At 46.9% G+C, this 13,073-nt stretch overlaps 1 pseudogene; it reads right to left on the bottom strand.

The window, feature by feature from the left end:
• Positions 1-1,271: 1,271 nt before the first annotated feature.
• LOC123645655 lies at positions 1,272-12,392 on the bottom strand (annotated as a pseudogene).
• Positions 12,393-13,073: the final 681 nt, after the last annotated feature.

The raw sequence follows: 13,073 nt of genomic DNA, 5'->3' as shown, positions 1-13,073 counted from the left end.
TAGGTGTCTGCCACCTGGAGTAATGGACAGGTCCATGTTGAAGTTGAATGGTACAAATGAGCATCTCTTCAGCTTGGCAGGCATCCGGGCAGTTATCAGTGCTAGCGGGGTGACATATTCACCAGCTGCCCACAGTGGGACAATGTGCATAGGTGAGTTTTGTGCAGGCACAGGAAGTTCTCTCTCTGGTCATGGCTGAGAGATCTGTGACAATGACTGAGGTCTCATTCTGCTCTTTGGTGCTCAGTGTCTCCCGAAGCCCTTCTTTGCTAGCTCCACTCACCTGTCTCAAGTGAACTCCAAGTCCTCCTCCTTTTTGGTAAATGGCCCCAGATCCACTCTCAGGCTGGCAGGGCACTTGGAGTAACCTCCCGCACTTCACTTTCTTCTCCTCCCTCTATCCCCTGACTTCCTTATAATTTTGAGAAAACCCTTCTTTTTCCTTTTGTGGCTTCCTCAGTAGTACTTCCTTCTTTCTCTCTACTAATTTCTCTGGGCTCCAGCTCTTTAGCAGAAAATTTGATGACTTACTAAATCTGGAGTCTGAATCATCAGCCATGACAACAAATCAACCAAAAAAGGGGAAAATATTTCCTTTTGGTTAAGGAGGTGCTCAGCACTCAAACTGCGTGATATGAGAGGGCAGAAGTGGCAGGTAGGCACAGAAAGGGAGGCAACTGAGAAAGAGTTCAGCTTTGGTACTAAAACAGTTTTAGTTTCACAGCCTGCTGCATGCACAACAGCAAGACTCGGCTCCCCACAAAACATGATCACTTGCTTTAAAGGCCTTCGGCCTTCTACCATGTGTGGGGAGCACTCTCAGCCGTGGGTTCCATTCTTATTTAGATCTAAGTTCTTTCTCCTTCCTTTTCTCTCCCTCTTGTTCCCAGTGCCCCAGACTCCTGTCTCCTGGGTCCACAACACAGGAGGCAAAGAATTATTTAAAATCAGAACTACCTCTTCACCTAACGAGGTCATCCTTCACTTTATGATGATTTTAACCTTTCCCCTCCAGACTGGGCTCTCTGGGCTTTGACTTTGCACAACTAAAACAACTTTAGTAAAACTTTTCTCCCCAACACAAGAGGAATTTTTTCCCCAAAGATGAATTTTTCTGCACCTCTTGTAGCAACAAGCATACATAGCAATATTTTTTGTCCCTACAACCTGTTTGATCTCTATTATAATTTTAATAGGTAACACATATGCATAGTTTAAAATTCAAAAGCAACAAAAGAATATACACAGAAAAATCTCCTCTTTGACCCCACCTGCCAGCCACCTAGTACTCTTCTCAGAGATAACCAATGTTACCAGAGTCTTATGTATCCTTCCAAAGTATTTTACCTAGGTATGAGCAACTACATATATCTATTCTTTCCCTTCTTCCTCCTTCTCCTCCTCCTCTTCTTCTTCTTCCTTTTCCTTTTTTAAGGAACTGATGTTTATTTTCCTTCAATTCTATTTCCACCTTGCTTAAGAGCCTGTGGAGGAACAGCGTAAGACCACTCAGGGGCTGTTCCAACCCATTCAGTGGCCTGAGCAGCGGCAGCTGCAGACCACGCTTCCGTGGCTGGCTGAGCGCTCCAGGCTTCTGTGGGGAACTGCTGAGCAGGCACAGATGCACCTGCGCGCCTTCAGACCAGTCTGCAGTCACAGGTTGAGTGGCAGTGACCTCAGGAGCTGGAGCAGTCCCTTCACCCTGAAATTCCTCCTTGGTCACAGCTTTCTCAGCAGCAGCCTGCTCTTCCTTTGCAATTGGTTCAGGATCTCTGTAGGAGTAGCGGTCAGGCACGAGCTCCCACGGTGCTCACAGGAGATGGTGACAGGCATGGCAGAACTTCCAGGGCCAGTGTCCCCCACATCAGACCCACTGGGTGAGCTCCCTGTTCCTTTGTCATTGCACAGGATGTCCACATAATGCAGAGGAGAATCTGCGTGACACAGAGCAAAGGTAGGCAGGTAACATAAGACACCTCTGTGAGAGGCTGGTGGTCAGCCCTGGGGTCAGAGACCACCAGCAGATGCCGCTCCTGGAAGGCTGCCTGGATCTGGTTAGTGAAGGTTCCAGGAGTGAAGCAGCCAGCAACAGGAGTGGCTCCAGTGGCAGCAGCAAACTTCAGCACAGCTCACTGGCCAGTATTCCTGGAGGATATGACACAGACATATGATGTAGATGCCATCATTTTTCCTTTTGTAGACGTACCGTTCCATCTGGAAGTCAAGGTTGGTCCCACCTAAGTGGGTTCCCTATTGCAAGGAATTTGAGGACATCCTCCTCCTTCATTTGCAGGACGTCAGGGCTCCGGACACTATGAAAACTTCCCTTTAAGTTATATTGTTAACGTTTCCCTTTAACAATGCCATATGGACCCCTCTCTGGGTAGCACAGAAAGGCTTTCTGTTTTGTTTTTAAAATACATGCTGGTACCCCATACACATTGCTTTGCACCTTGTGTTTCACTTAAAACTATATATAGCTTGGGGCTGGGCATGGTGGCTCACACCTGTAATCCCAGCACTTTGGGAGGTTGAGGTGGGAGGATCACTTGAGGCCAAGAGTTCGAGACCAGCCTGGGCAACTGGTCTCTTTGTGGAGACCCCCATCTCTACAAAAAATTTTAAAAATAGCTACTCAGGAGGCTGAGGGCAGGAACGTCTCTTGAGCCTAGAAGTTTGATCAAGGCTGCAGTGAACTATAATCATGCCGCTGCACTCCAGCCTGAGCAACAGAGCGAGAAACAAAACTATATATAGCTTGGGAATACCCCCATTTTACTACATAAAGATTTCCTCCATTCTTTGTTTACAATCAAATGGTATTCCAGTATATGCATGTATCATGATTAATTTGCATAATCCCCTATTGGTGGATATTTAGGTGATTTCCATTTTTTTGCTACTACAGGCAATGCTTAATAACTTATAAATATGCCATGTTGCACATGTTTGGGTATATCTGCAGAAAAAAATTTCTGGAGGTAGAATTGCTGGATCAGAGAGAATAAGTTTTCCCATTGTCCTTTTTCGTCTTTTGCCAAATTACTCTCCCTAGCCATTAAGAAATTCTGTTCTCCCCCTTCACAGTGCTTTACGTGTATTTCTAGAAAAATCCTTCTGGGGCCATGTGGGACTTGATTGGAGGGAGAGGACCTGGAGAGACCTATGGGAGGGGTGGTATGTTCTAGGTAAAGTGCGGCCAGTGGAGATTCACTCTTTTTGGGAGTCAAAGAAGGTTTTTTGAAGGGGAGGATTTTGAATTGGGTCTTGAAAAATCAGGAGGTCGCTAAGCAGAAGCAGGAGGGGGACCAATGTGGCCGTGCTGGCCCTTCTTGGGAGTTTAATCTGAAGGGAGAATTTTTTGACAGGAAAAAGTTGTATGCCTGAGGATGTATCTTGCAGAATTACCTATGAGAGCAAGGAACAGAAAGAAAATGTGATGTATACACGGAATACCATTCAGCCATAAAAAAGAATGAAATCCTGTCATTTGCAACAACATGGATGGAACTGGGGGTCATTACATTAAGTGAAATAGGCCAGGCAAAAAAAAAACCCAACAAATATTGTGTGTTCCCACTCATATACAGGAGCTAAACAATTGATCTCTTGGAGGTAGAGAGGAGAATGGTGGTTACAGAGGCTGGTAGGGGACTAGAGGGTATGAAGAGAGATTGGTTAATGGGTACAAAAATACAGCTAGGTAGAAGGAATCAGTTCTAGTTTTCAATAGTAAGTAGGGAAATTATAGTTAACAATAATTTATTGTATACTTCAAAATAGATAGAAGATTTGTAATGTTCCCAACACAAAGAAAACATAAATGTTTGAGGTGATGGATACCCCAATTACCCTGATTTGATCATTATGCATTGTATGCCTGTATCAAAATATCACCTGTACCCCCAATATATACAATTATTATATATCAATTAAAGAAAGAATAACAAACAGGAAGTCATTTGGTAAAGGTTAAGTAAGCATGATATATAAACTTGATGGAAAAGGAAACTATAATAATAATAACAATAATAATAATAGCATCTACCATTTATTAAGAGCTAGCTACTATGTGTCAGGCACTAGGTTAAATATTACACATGTATTTTAAAAACCCATTTAATATGTATACCAACTCTCTGCATAAGGCACTATACTTTCCAGTTTGCAAATGAGAAAACTGAGGACCAAAAATGATAAGTAAACTTAACTTCCCAAAGATGATAGCATAAGGAATTTCCAGAGCCAGGATTCCAAAAATGTGTGTGACCCCACAGCCTGCGTTCTCATTCACTAGAACAGTCCCTTCCATTAGCTGATTGAACTCCTGAGAGCTCTGAGGGAGGTGTCCTTGGAGAAGAAGTGATTACAGGTGAGAAAACCAAGGCTCAGGAGGTTAAATCAGCGGTCTCCAACCTTTTAGGCACCAGAGACCAATTTGAAGGAAGACAAATTTTCTGCTGACCAGAGAGGGGAGGGAGCAGAGCTCAGGCGGTGCTGCAGCGATGTGGAGCGGCTGTAAGTACAGAGGAAGCTTCTCTGGCTCGCTGCTCACCTCCTGCTGAGCAGCCCATTTCCTAACAGGTCATGGACTGGTACCAGTCTGTGGCCTGGGGGTTGGGGACCCCAGGGTTAAATGACTTGTTCAGAGAAAATATAAAGAGCATATTGCCACATAGAAAAATATTCTCTTAATACTGTAATGAGGAGAAAAAATGCTGTGTGTGTAATTGTTTAAATGTGATGATCACAGCTATGTAAAAATAGAAATATCTGTGGGTGTGCTGACTACTGATCCAGAATATTCTAGGGCAGTCCTCAGTTTAAAGTTTCTGACTGTTGTCAGTCCTAAATCAGGCTATGCTCTGATTTTAGGAAACTTGGGGAAATATGGCTACTTTACTTAAAGCAAAAGACTATATTGAAGACATTTAAGCAGTTACTACATTTTTAAAAATATGCACCTTGGAAAAACTAAAGGGTGATATCTGATACAAATCCAGAAGGTTAAGGAAGCAGACATTTTGAGAAGGTATCTTAGCCTTACTAATTAATGTAAATTGATATCCATGTCTTACCTATTCATTAAAAGGCTACTCCAGTGATTGGATTTCTGTGGTGATTGTTTTTTAAAGGTTAGCCTTGACCAATTCTAAGTTTTTTCCTCCACCAGTACAAGTTAGCAGAATCAAGAAGGGAGCCTTATATTTATTTCAAATAGCGAAAGTAGCAGATATCAATTGGCTGTTTCACAAAGGTTATTTGGGTTTCCTTTACTTGATCATTTGTTCATCCTGCCTTCGTGTTAGTTCTTCTCTCTATTCATTGTATTCCTCCATCTATCCGCCCATTCATTCAACATTTACTCATCTTCTGCTGTGTACCAGGTCCTGCGTTGGGTACCTGGGGCTGTGACCGTGAGGAAGACTTGGTCCCTGCCCACGAGACGTTCAGTGGTAGAGCTAGACACATACACGATGGTTATGACACAGTGTGCTAAGTGCCATTTCAATTTCATTCAGTAGGTGTGTTTCGAAGGTCTGCTCTGTCCAGGGTACTCTGCTGGGCACTGTCCTAGGCCGTAGAGAATGACATCTCTGGCCCTGCCCTCAGGGAGTTCACAGGCTATGGGGGAGACAGTAAACAAGCCAGTAACTAAACCATTACAAATAACCATCACTTGTAAGGGAATTAGGGGGAGTTTTGGGATGAAGAACAAGAGGCCAGGGGGCCCATTTCAGTAGAATGGCCCAGGCAGTGCCATGACAGAGGCATGTGCAGGGGACTGTGGGACTGGGTCACTAACAAACTACACTCTGGAGGGTCAGGGAAGGCTCTCCAAGAAGGGTCCTTCAAACTGAATCTGAAAAGTTAGGGAAGAGCTCAATAGGGAAAATATCAAGATGGGCAGTCCCAAGAAAGAGAACCGGGGTACAAAGCCTTGAAGGTGTTGGGTGACAGAAAGCATGACCAGCAGGTGATTCGGTGGCATAGGGGTACAGGTTCAGGTGGGGAGGGGACGAGATGAGGGTGGAGGGACAAAGCAAGGCCAGATCGTGTGTGGCTACCAATGCCAGGGTAAAGCGGCTTGCAATTTGTCTGGATAGTGATAAAATGCAGAGGTTACCAACCCATGGCCCTCAGCACTGCAGGTCCCCAGAGCTGCATGGGTCTGATAAAGCCAGACTGCATCAGTCGTATTTCACGGCATGATCAAGTTGTGTACTTCAAAAGAGATGTCACAGGTTGCCACTGAAGATTTAACTGCTTTTCTTTTTCAGCTCTAGGAAAAACAGGCTTGAAAGTCGTCTTGGGGTACTCTACCTTCCACTGCCTAAAGGCTGCTCCCTCATCGCTAAAGGGGGACATAATGGGCATCTGGAGACAAGAAAGAGGGCGGTCAGAGTCCCCAGGGGGCAGATATACAAGCAAATTTTGATGCAGGGTTCATAGCTGGCTGGGACCTTGGAGACGTGCTGGGTGAGAAACAGAGCATGGGTCTGGGCTAAGCAGAGAGGGAGCTGGACAGCTCCCTGAGACCCCAGGTGTCCGGCCAGGGACCTGGATCTGCAGGGTCATCTGTCTGAGGTCAGGATCGAGGCAGCAAGGCTGTGCACTAGGGAGAAAGCCAACCTCCAGATCACCTGCTTGGTGTGGATGGTGAGCTGACCCCCTCCCTGCTGGGGCTGCTTCAGCATCAGAGTTTGGGGACCATTCAGGAGGAGAGGAAAGCTCCGTCAGGGAAACACTGGGCTCCTCGCTGATCAGGTTTGGGTTTCTCAAGTCAGTGGTTTTGGTTTGAGAAAAAATGAGATGAAGCGATTGTGTTTGCACCATGAGTTTTTGAAGACACCCTTACAAATTACACGTGTAAAATAAAACAGCCTAGAGTGACTCCACCTAAGAGCTAAGGTTTTGAAGGATGGTTTAATGGATCTCACGGGACAAATGCTCTCTGGCTGTCCTTGGGACAGGAAGCCTGTGCAGGGGCCAGGGCAGCATAACCAGGGGTGAGGAAAACTCCCAGTTTTATAAGCCAGATAGAATCTCTCTTGGAGGTAGTTACTTCTATTGTCCCAGTTTGCAGATGTGACAATGGAGGCTCAGAGGAGTGAGTGACTTGCCCAGGGTCATTTGCAAGGTGAAGGTAGGACAGGGAGTGGAACTCGGGTGTCCTAATTCCCTGGGCCAAGCTCCTAGGACTCCAACAAAGCGCTGCTACTGCTGGAGACAGAGGGGAGAAAGATGAGAAAAACAGGAAAAAGAAACAGAGAAGCGTGGCAGAGTAGGGAGACGGGGAAAGGAGGAGGAATGTAGAGGAGGGATGAGGAAAGTGAAGGAGAGAGATCAACTTTTGACTAAAACCTTAATCCAATCATCAGCTGTGCGCTTTTTTTTTTTTTCTCCCTTTTTTTAGTTTCTCCAAGTTCCAAAGAAGGTAATGCACTGCTGGCCTGATTGTGTTTCAGCTCCAAGACAGCACAACGTTTGAAAAGCCCATTGTTCCGTGTTGTGATAATATAACTCTCTGTAAATGGCGCAGTCCAGTGTACAAAGTCCCACCCCTCCCACCCCACTGGTGACCTGCGGGGACAGCTGAATGCCTTCTGGTCCGCTGAGCCCAGAAGAGTGGGGCTGGGCTTTCAGAAACAGCTGGGCTGATTCATGTAGAACAAAAGCCAGCTCTTCCTGCTAAATCCCTGGCAGGCACGGGCTGTGAGGCCGGTGGGCCCCTGTGCCCCTCCGCAGGAAACGTCTTGACTCAGCTCCGACAGTGTCAGTCTCCCGCGTGGTGAGAGCCTTCGGCAGCTTCCCACTGCCCAGTCCCTTCGGCCTGGCATGCTCCCAGCCCCCACGCGGGAGGCAGTGGCTTTGGAGGGAAATCTGGGTTCTAGTCCCAGCTCTGCCATTTCCCAGCTATGCAACGTAAACGAGTGATTTCGCCTTGCTCAGCCTCAGTTGCTCCATCCGAGAACTGGGAGTGAGAGTAGCTCCAACTTGAAAAATCTGTTGTCGGGTTTGAAGGACAAACTTCAAGGTTGTCAGGCACTCATGGATACTGCTGTCCTGTTTTGTGTAAACCTGATTCATCTTGCTGTCTGGGTTGGTCTTCCACAACTCTCTTTGTCCTCGTACCCTGCACCCCAGACACACTGGCACAAGCTCACTCACCTTAAACACCTCTGTGCCTTTACCTAGTGGGTTCCCATGAACATACCAGCTACTGTTGACAGAGCCCGTTCTGTGTGCCAGGCCTTAACATGGATAAGTTCGCTTAATTTCCCCACAACTCTTTGTGTGGACACTATTGTCAGGTGAGGAAACCAAGGTACAGAGAGGTTGAGTGACTCAGGGGTCCTGTCCTCCAAGGCCAATAAGTACAAAAATAGCACTACCTCAAAGACTTTTTGGTGTGTACCTGTTTAAGGGATTTTATGAATTACTTTTTATTTCTAAAGCATAGCAGTTTTCAATCTTTCTTAAAATAGTTCTATTTCTTAAACAACTCCAAATACCTTCCATCCAAAGAAACTGTGAGTTGTAATTAAGCATTATATGAAGTGTATAGAGAAGTGTCTAACATCAGACCCTAAAATTGTCAAGATGAAATTAAATAATTCCTGACCCTGAATAGGAGGCATGGAGAAGCCCTTACCTTTCTTTCACTTCGGCTGCAGAAAGAATCAGGGCTTTGGACCTGGATTCAAATCTTAGTTCTATCACTCACCCAGCTGTGGGAGCTTAAGCAGGTTACATCTCCTCTCTAAGCCTGTTTCCTTATTAGTAAAATTGAAGACAAGAAGACCTAACTTGGAGGGGAGTTCTAAGGCTTAATTAAAATAATAAAATGGCATATGTTAATAGTAAGCACTCAGAATGCAGAAGTTACAATTATGCTTTTAGTTGTCATTATCAATGCCACTGTCGTAGCACCAGCTGTGTATAGCTGCAGGGACAGACAGGCCTGGCAGAAGGAGGGACAGCCTCTGGGCACTTTTGCTCTTTCTGTGAAAATCTAACCTGGGCGGCGGGCAGGCTGGGAACTCCTCTGCTGCGTGACAGAGTCAGTGACCCTTGCTGCCGCTCATGCTGTTGGGCATCTTACTGGCATTTATGGGACATGCTTATAGACTCATGCCTGCTACGGCTCCAACAGCATGTCAGTCCATGAGCTGGGTGTCTTAGGACGGAGCTGACAGTGGTTGCGTGGAACTCATAGTTTTAATTTCTCATTAAAATAACGGGACAAACACCTTCCTGCCCAGAGCGTTCAGAAAATGTCTGGATTGACAGCTCTTGGAATTCAAAGGACAATCTTCTCCAGTCTTCCTGTCGTGTCCCAAATCACTCTGTCTGACCAAACTTATCTCTGGTCACTTTCCTCATTCACTAATTAATTAATCCAATAAAAATTTGCTAAACATCTGCTCCGTGCCAAGCACTATTCGACACTGGGGTTATAACAGAAAATTGAGCAAATGCACTTACTCCTTCCACTGAGCTCCCAGTCTAATGAGAAACACACATAAACAGACAATCTGAAAGCAGAGTTGAACAAGGGTGGGGGGAAACCCAGCGTATTGGGCAGTGGTGTGCCGGTAAATGTTAAACAACAGGCTCTGGGGGGAGGGGGAAGGGAAGCCCTGATTTATTGCCTTTGCTAATTTCCATGGTGTAAATATTCCCACTGTGGCTGGTTTCAGGCTACCAGCATGATGTCACTGAATGTGGAGTTGAGAAGAGACGTGCAATAAATAGCACACAGCTATATAGTATTTCTACCATATGGACAAACAGCTAAAATACCCTTTAAGAGCATACGTAATAGTGAAGTATAGTCAAATAATTAGGAAGTAATAAGTTTTGAGAATTTATTACCGTTATAATGTATTTAATTATAAGTTTATATAAATTGTTATTGAAGGCTGTGCTTAACAGTTGGCTATAAGAATTCACGGAAATTTAACGACCAGCTCCTGCGAGCTAGTTTGGGCAAATAGCAGCCTGGAGCACGGTACAGACTCTTTCCTTTCTTCCAGTTCTGCTTCCTCCAGCCTCCACACCTTCGCTTATTCTGTGCCCTTCGCAGAAGCTGCCATTCCCTGCCACAACTCCATTCTGATTCTTTCCATCCTTTCAAGGCCGACTGAGGCCTTCCACATTGTCTCTCTGCCACGCTTCCCTCCCCTTTCCCATGGGAACTGCGCCCTCCATGCCCAGGTCACAGTGGGAGCAGCGTGTTTGTGGAGCAGCGTGTTCGTGCGGTGACCCTGCCACTCTGGCTAGAGTTAATTGGATAAAGGGTAGGAATCTGACCCAAGTTAGGATGTGGACCACAAACCAAGATTCCAGCTTGCTGCTGGTAAAAGCCATTTTCTAGAAAGGAGAAGGAGAAATGCTGGTGTGATTGAGGCAGAGGAATGAAGCAGATGGACAGAGATGAAAGATGGGGAGAGGGCACTTTCTGGGTCCCTTTTAGTACTCAGGCTGTGCTTGGGTTTGACACTGAGGCCCCATGGGATATTGCAGGGTCTCCTAAGAGCACTCCCTGAAGTCATCCCTGGCACAAAATCCCCATCTCGTCCTCTGCTTCTAGGAACTTACTATAAGGCATTCAATGCTCAACAAATACTCATCCTGAAGTATTTCTGAAGCTAGCTCCAGAAAAGGCCTGCAACCAGAAGAGCCCCACTGATCCTGAGGTCTTCCTTAGCCAGCCGGCCCCGCTTCCCCACACCCATCTAGTCGCTTAACAAAGCTCATGTCTTTCTCTATGAACATGATGGAAGATGGCCGCTTCAAAATGGCAGCCTTGGAGATTATCAGTCCTCACCAGCCCAGTTAATTAACCACGACTGTCATGTCCCGAACTCCAACTCCAAATCCTGAAAGTCCAGCTTCGTTCCGGTGTCTACTGCTAATGCTGCCAACTGTGTTGTGAAGGGAGGGCTATGGCACAAGCCTGGGTGCCAAGTGAGGGCCAACCTGTGTGCGTGGGAAGAGGCATCCTGAGAGGAGGGAGCGGGCACCCTCAGATTGTCTTCTACACGGCCTCTGTGTGGCCTTAGTTTCTCCCCATCCTCACTCCAAGTTCTCCCATCCGAGATCTACATTACCGACACATGCACTCTGAGGTGAGGAGCCAGGGCAAATTGGTCTCACTGATGCCTAGATTCACTGGGAAGAGAAGTACAAAAGAGTCTAGAAAGGAATGAGGACAGGACACTACGGCAAAGGAACTCCTAGGCACCCACGCAAGGCAGACTTGACCCTGAAAGGGCAGGCCAAGGTAGATCCTGCCCAGCTGTAGAACACACATGTTGATTCATGAAGCGAAGCACTAGGAACTTGCTTGGCCCTCTGATAAAGTATTGGTCATCCTCGTTATTATTTTGACCATTTCTGGTGACAGCTGTGTCTATGTGACTTTGCAGCCACCAGATGGAACAATCACAGGGTTATGGGTGCAAGCCCCTTTGCTCTCTCAGCCTCAGTTTCCCCACCTCTAACATAAAGGGTTGGAGCAGATGTTCTCCAGTGTTTTCTCTGGTTCTGTGGAGACACAGATTCAGACGTCCACCTCCCTTTGTCTGAGAGAAGTTGCTGGGGTTGGAAATGACATGTTAGGTAATTCCAGGGCCTATGTATGCCGGGGCTTGTAATCAGAGAGCTCGGAGCCAAACAGCCTGTGTTTCTGCCTTGCTCCCCACTGGCCCTACCGTGGGCCACAGACAGCTCTGGAAAAAGCAGAAAGTGGCAGAGAGAGGGTACCTCCCTGGGGGCGGGGGTGGAGGGGTGAACACCTTGCTTCAGCTCTCTGAGAAAGTGGAACTGGGCAGAGTTTCCCAAGCCAGGAAGGGTGGCAGAGTGTGACTCAGGACATTGAGCAAAGGAGCGGAGGGTGAGGACTCAGGCATAGAGGACCAGCCTGTACACTATCACTTGTGTGACCTCCAGAGACCTACTTAACCCTTTCTGTGGCTTGGTCATCTCATCTGAAAAATGCACATGGTGTTACCTACCTTGGGAGGGGGGGTAGGGAGGTGAGAGTGAAAGTTGGCGACACGTGGGAAGCCCAGAGCATGGCATGAGACATTCAAGAAATGGTTCCTGCGATCACTGGTGTTGTACGAAGACAGAGAGGGGCAGGAGGAAGAGCCAGGCTGGGATTCCCTAGGCCCTGTGGCTTCCCTGGCTGCTACTCAATGGAAAAACAGGAAGTGAGTGCCATGCTCTTGGCTTCTCTGCTGCTTAAACAATGCCAGCTTTTCCTGCTTTCATCCCCAGCACCCAGCAATTATTGACTCTGGCCCACTTTCTCTAGTTTTGGAGGGGGCTTTACCCTGGCAGAACACGGGGCTGCCGCCAGCACCTAGGCTGGACACGGACATCTCGGTCCTCTGGTCCAGGCTCCTGTTGAGTGTATGAATCCTCCCAAACTGGAGTCACAGAGCAACTGCCCGAGGCCTGGGAACCCACCTTTGTACCAGGACTGTTGGGAGGCTGACCTATGCCTTGTTCCATTACAAATGGCTATTTCTCAAATGCATCTGTTGAGATAAATAAAATACTACACTTGTTTAAAAGTAACCTTGCACTCATCTCTCTGACCAGTGTAGATTTTCTCAATCTTCTAAAATAACATCTGCCACCACACTCCTAAGAACATCCATTTATGCAGAACCCACAGTCCTCGCCATTGTGCAGAGTCCTTCTCTCACTGTCTTCCCAACCGGCCGTGAAGAGGCAGTTCATGATGTCCATTTTACAAATAAGGAAACTGAGACAGGTATGTTAAGTCACTTGACCAAAGTTATGGGAGGAATAAGTGTCAGGGATTCCAACCTGGGCCTTCTGACTCCAAAGGCCCATTTAAGGACAGGGATGCACTTTGGCACTTCCTGTTTCTCCTGAATGAAGTTGGGAATCGTTCTTCCCCTTTGTTCCCTCCAGTGGCTGCTTGCCATCTCCCCTGCTTTGCCGGCTTTGCCACCTGAAGCCCATCCTCACCGGGGGCCTGAAATCTGCCTCACCTGGTCCTAGTAGAGCATTGCACGCTGCCCGCCTCACCT

This window comes from Lemur catta, chromosome 10 (genome assembly GCF_020740605.2).
Source record: "Lemur catta isolate mLemCat1 chromosome 10, mLemCat1.pri, whole genome shotgun sequence".
In the NCBI taxonomy this organism is placed as follows: Eukaryota; Metazoa; Chordata; class Mammalia; order Primates; family Lemuridae; genus Lemur; species Lemur catta.
The sequence above is the reverse complement of the archived record's forward strand: the minus strand, read 5'-3'. Positions and strand labels throughout refer to the sequence as shown.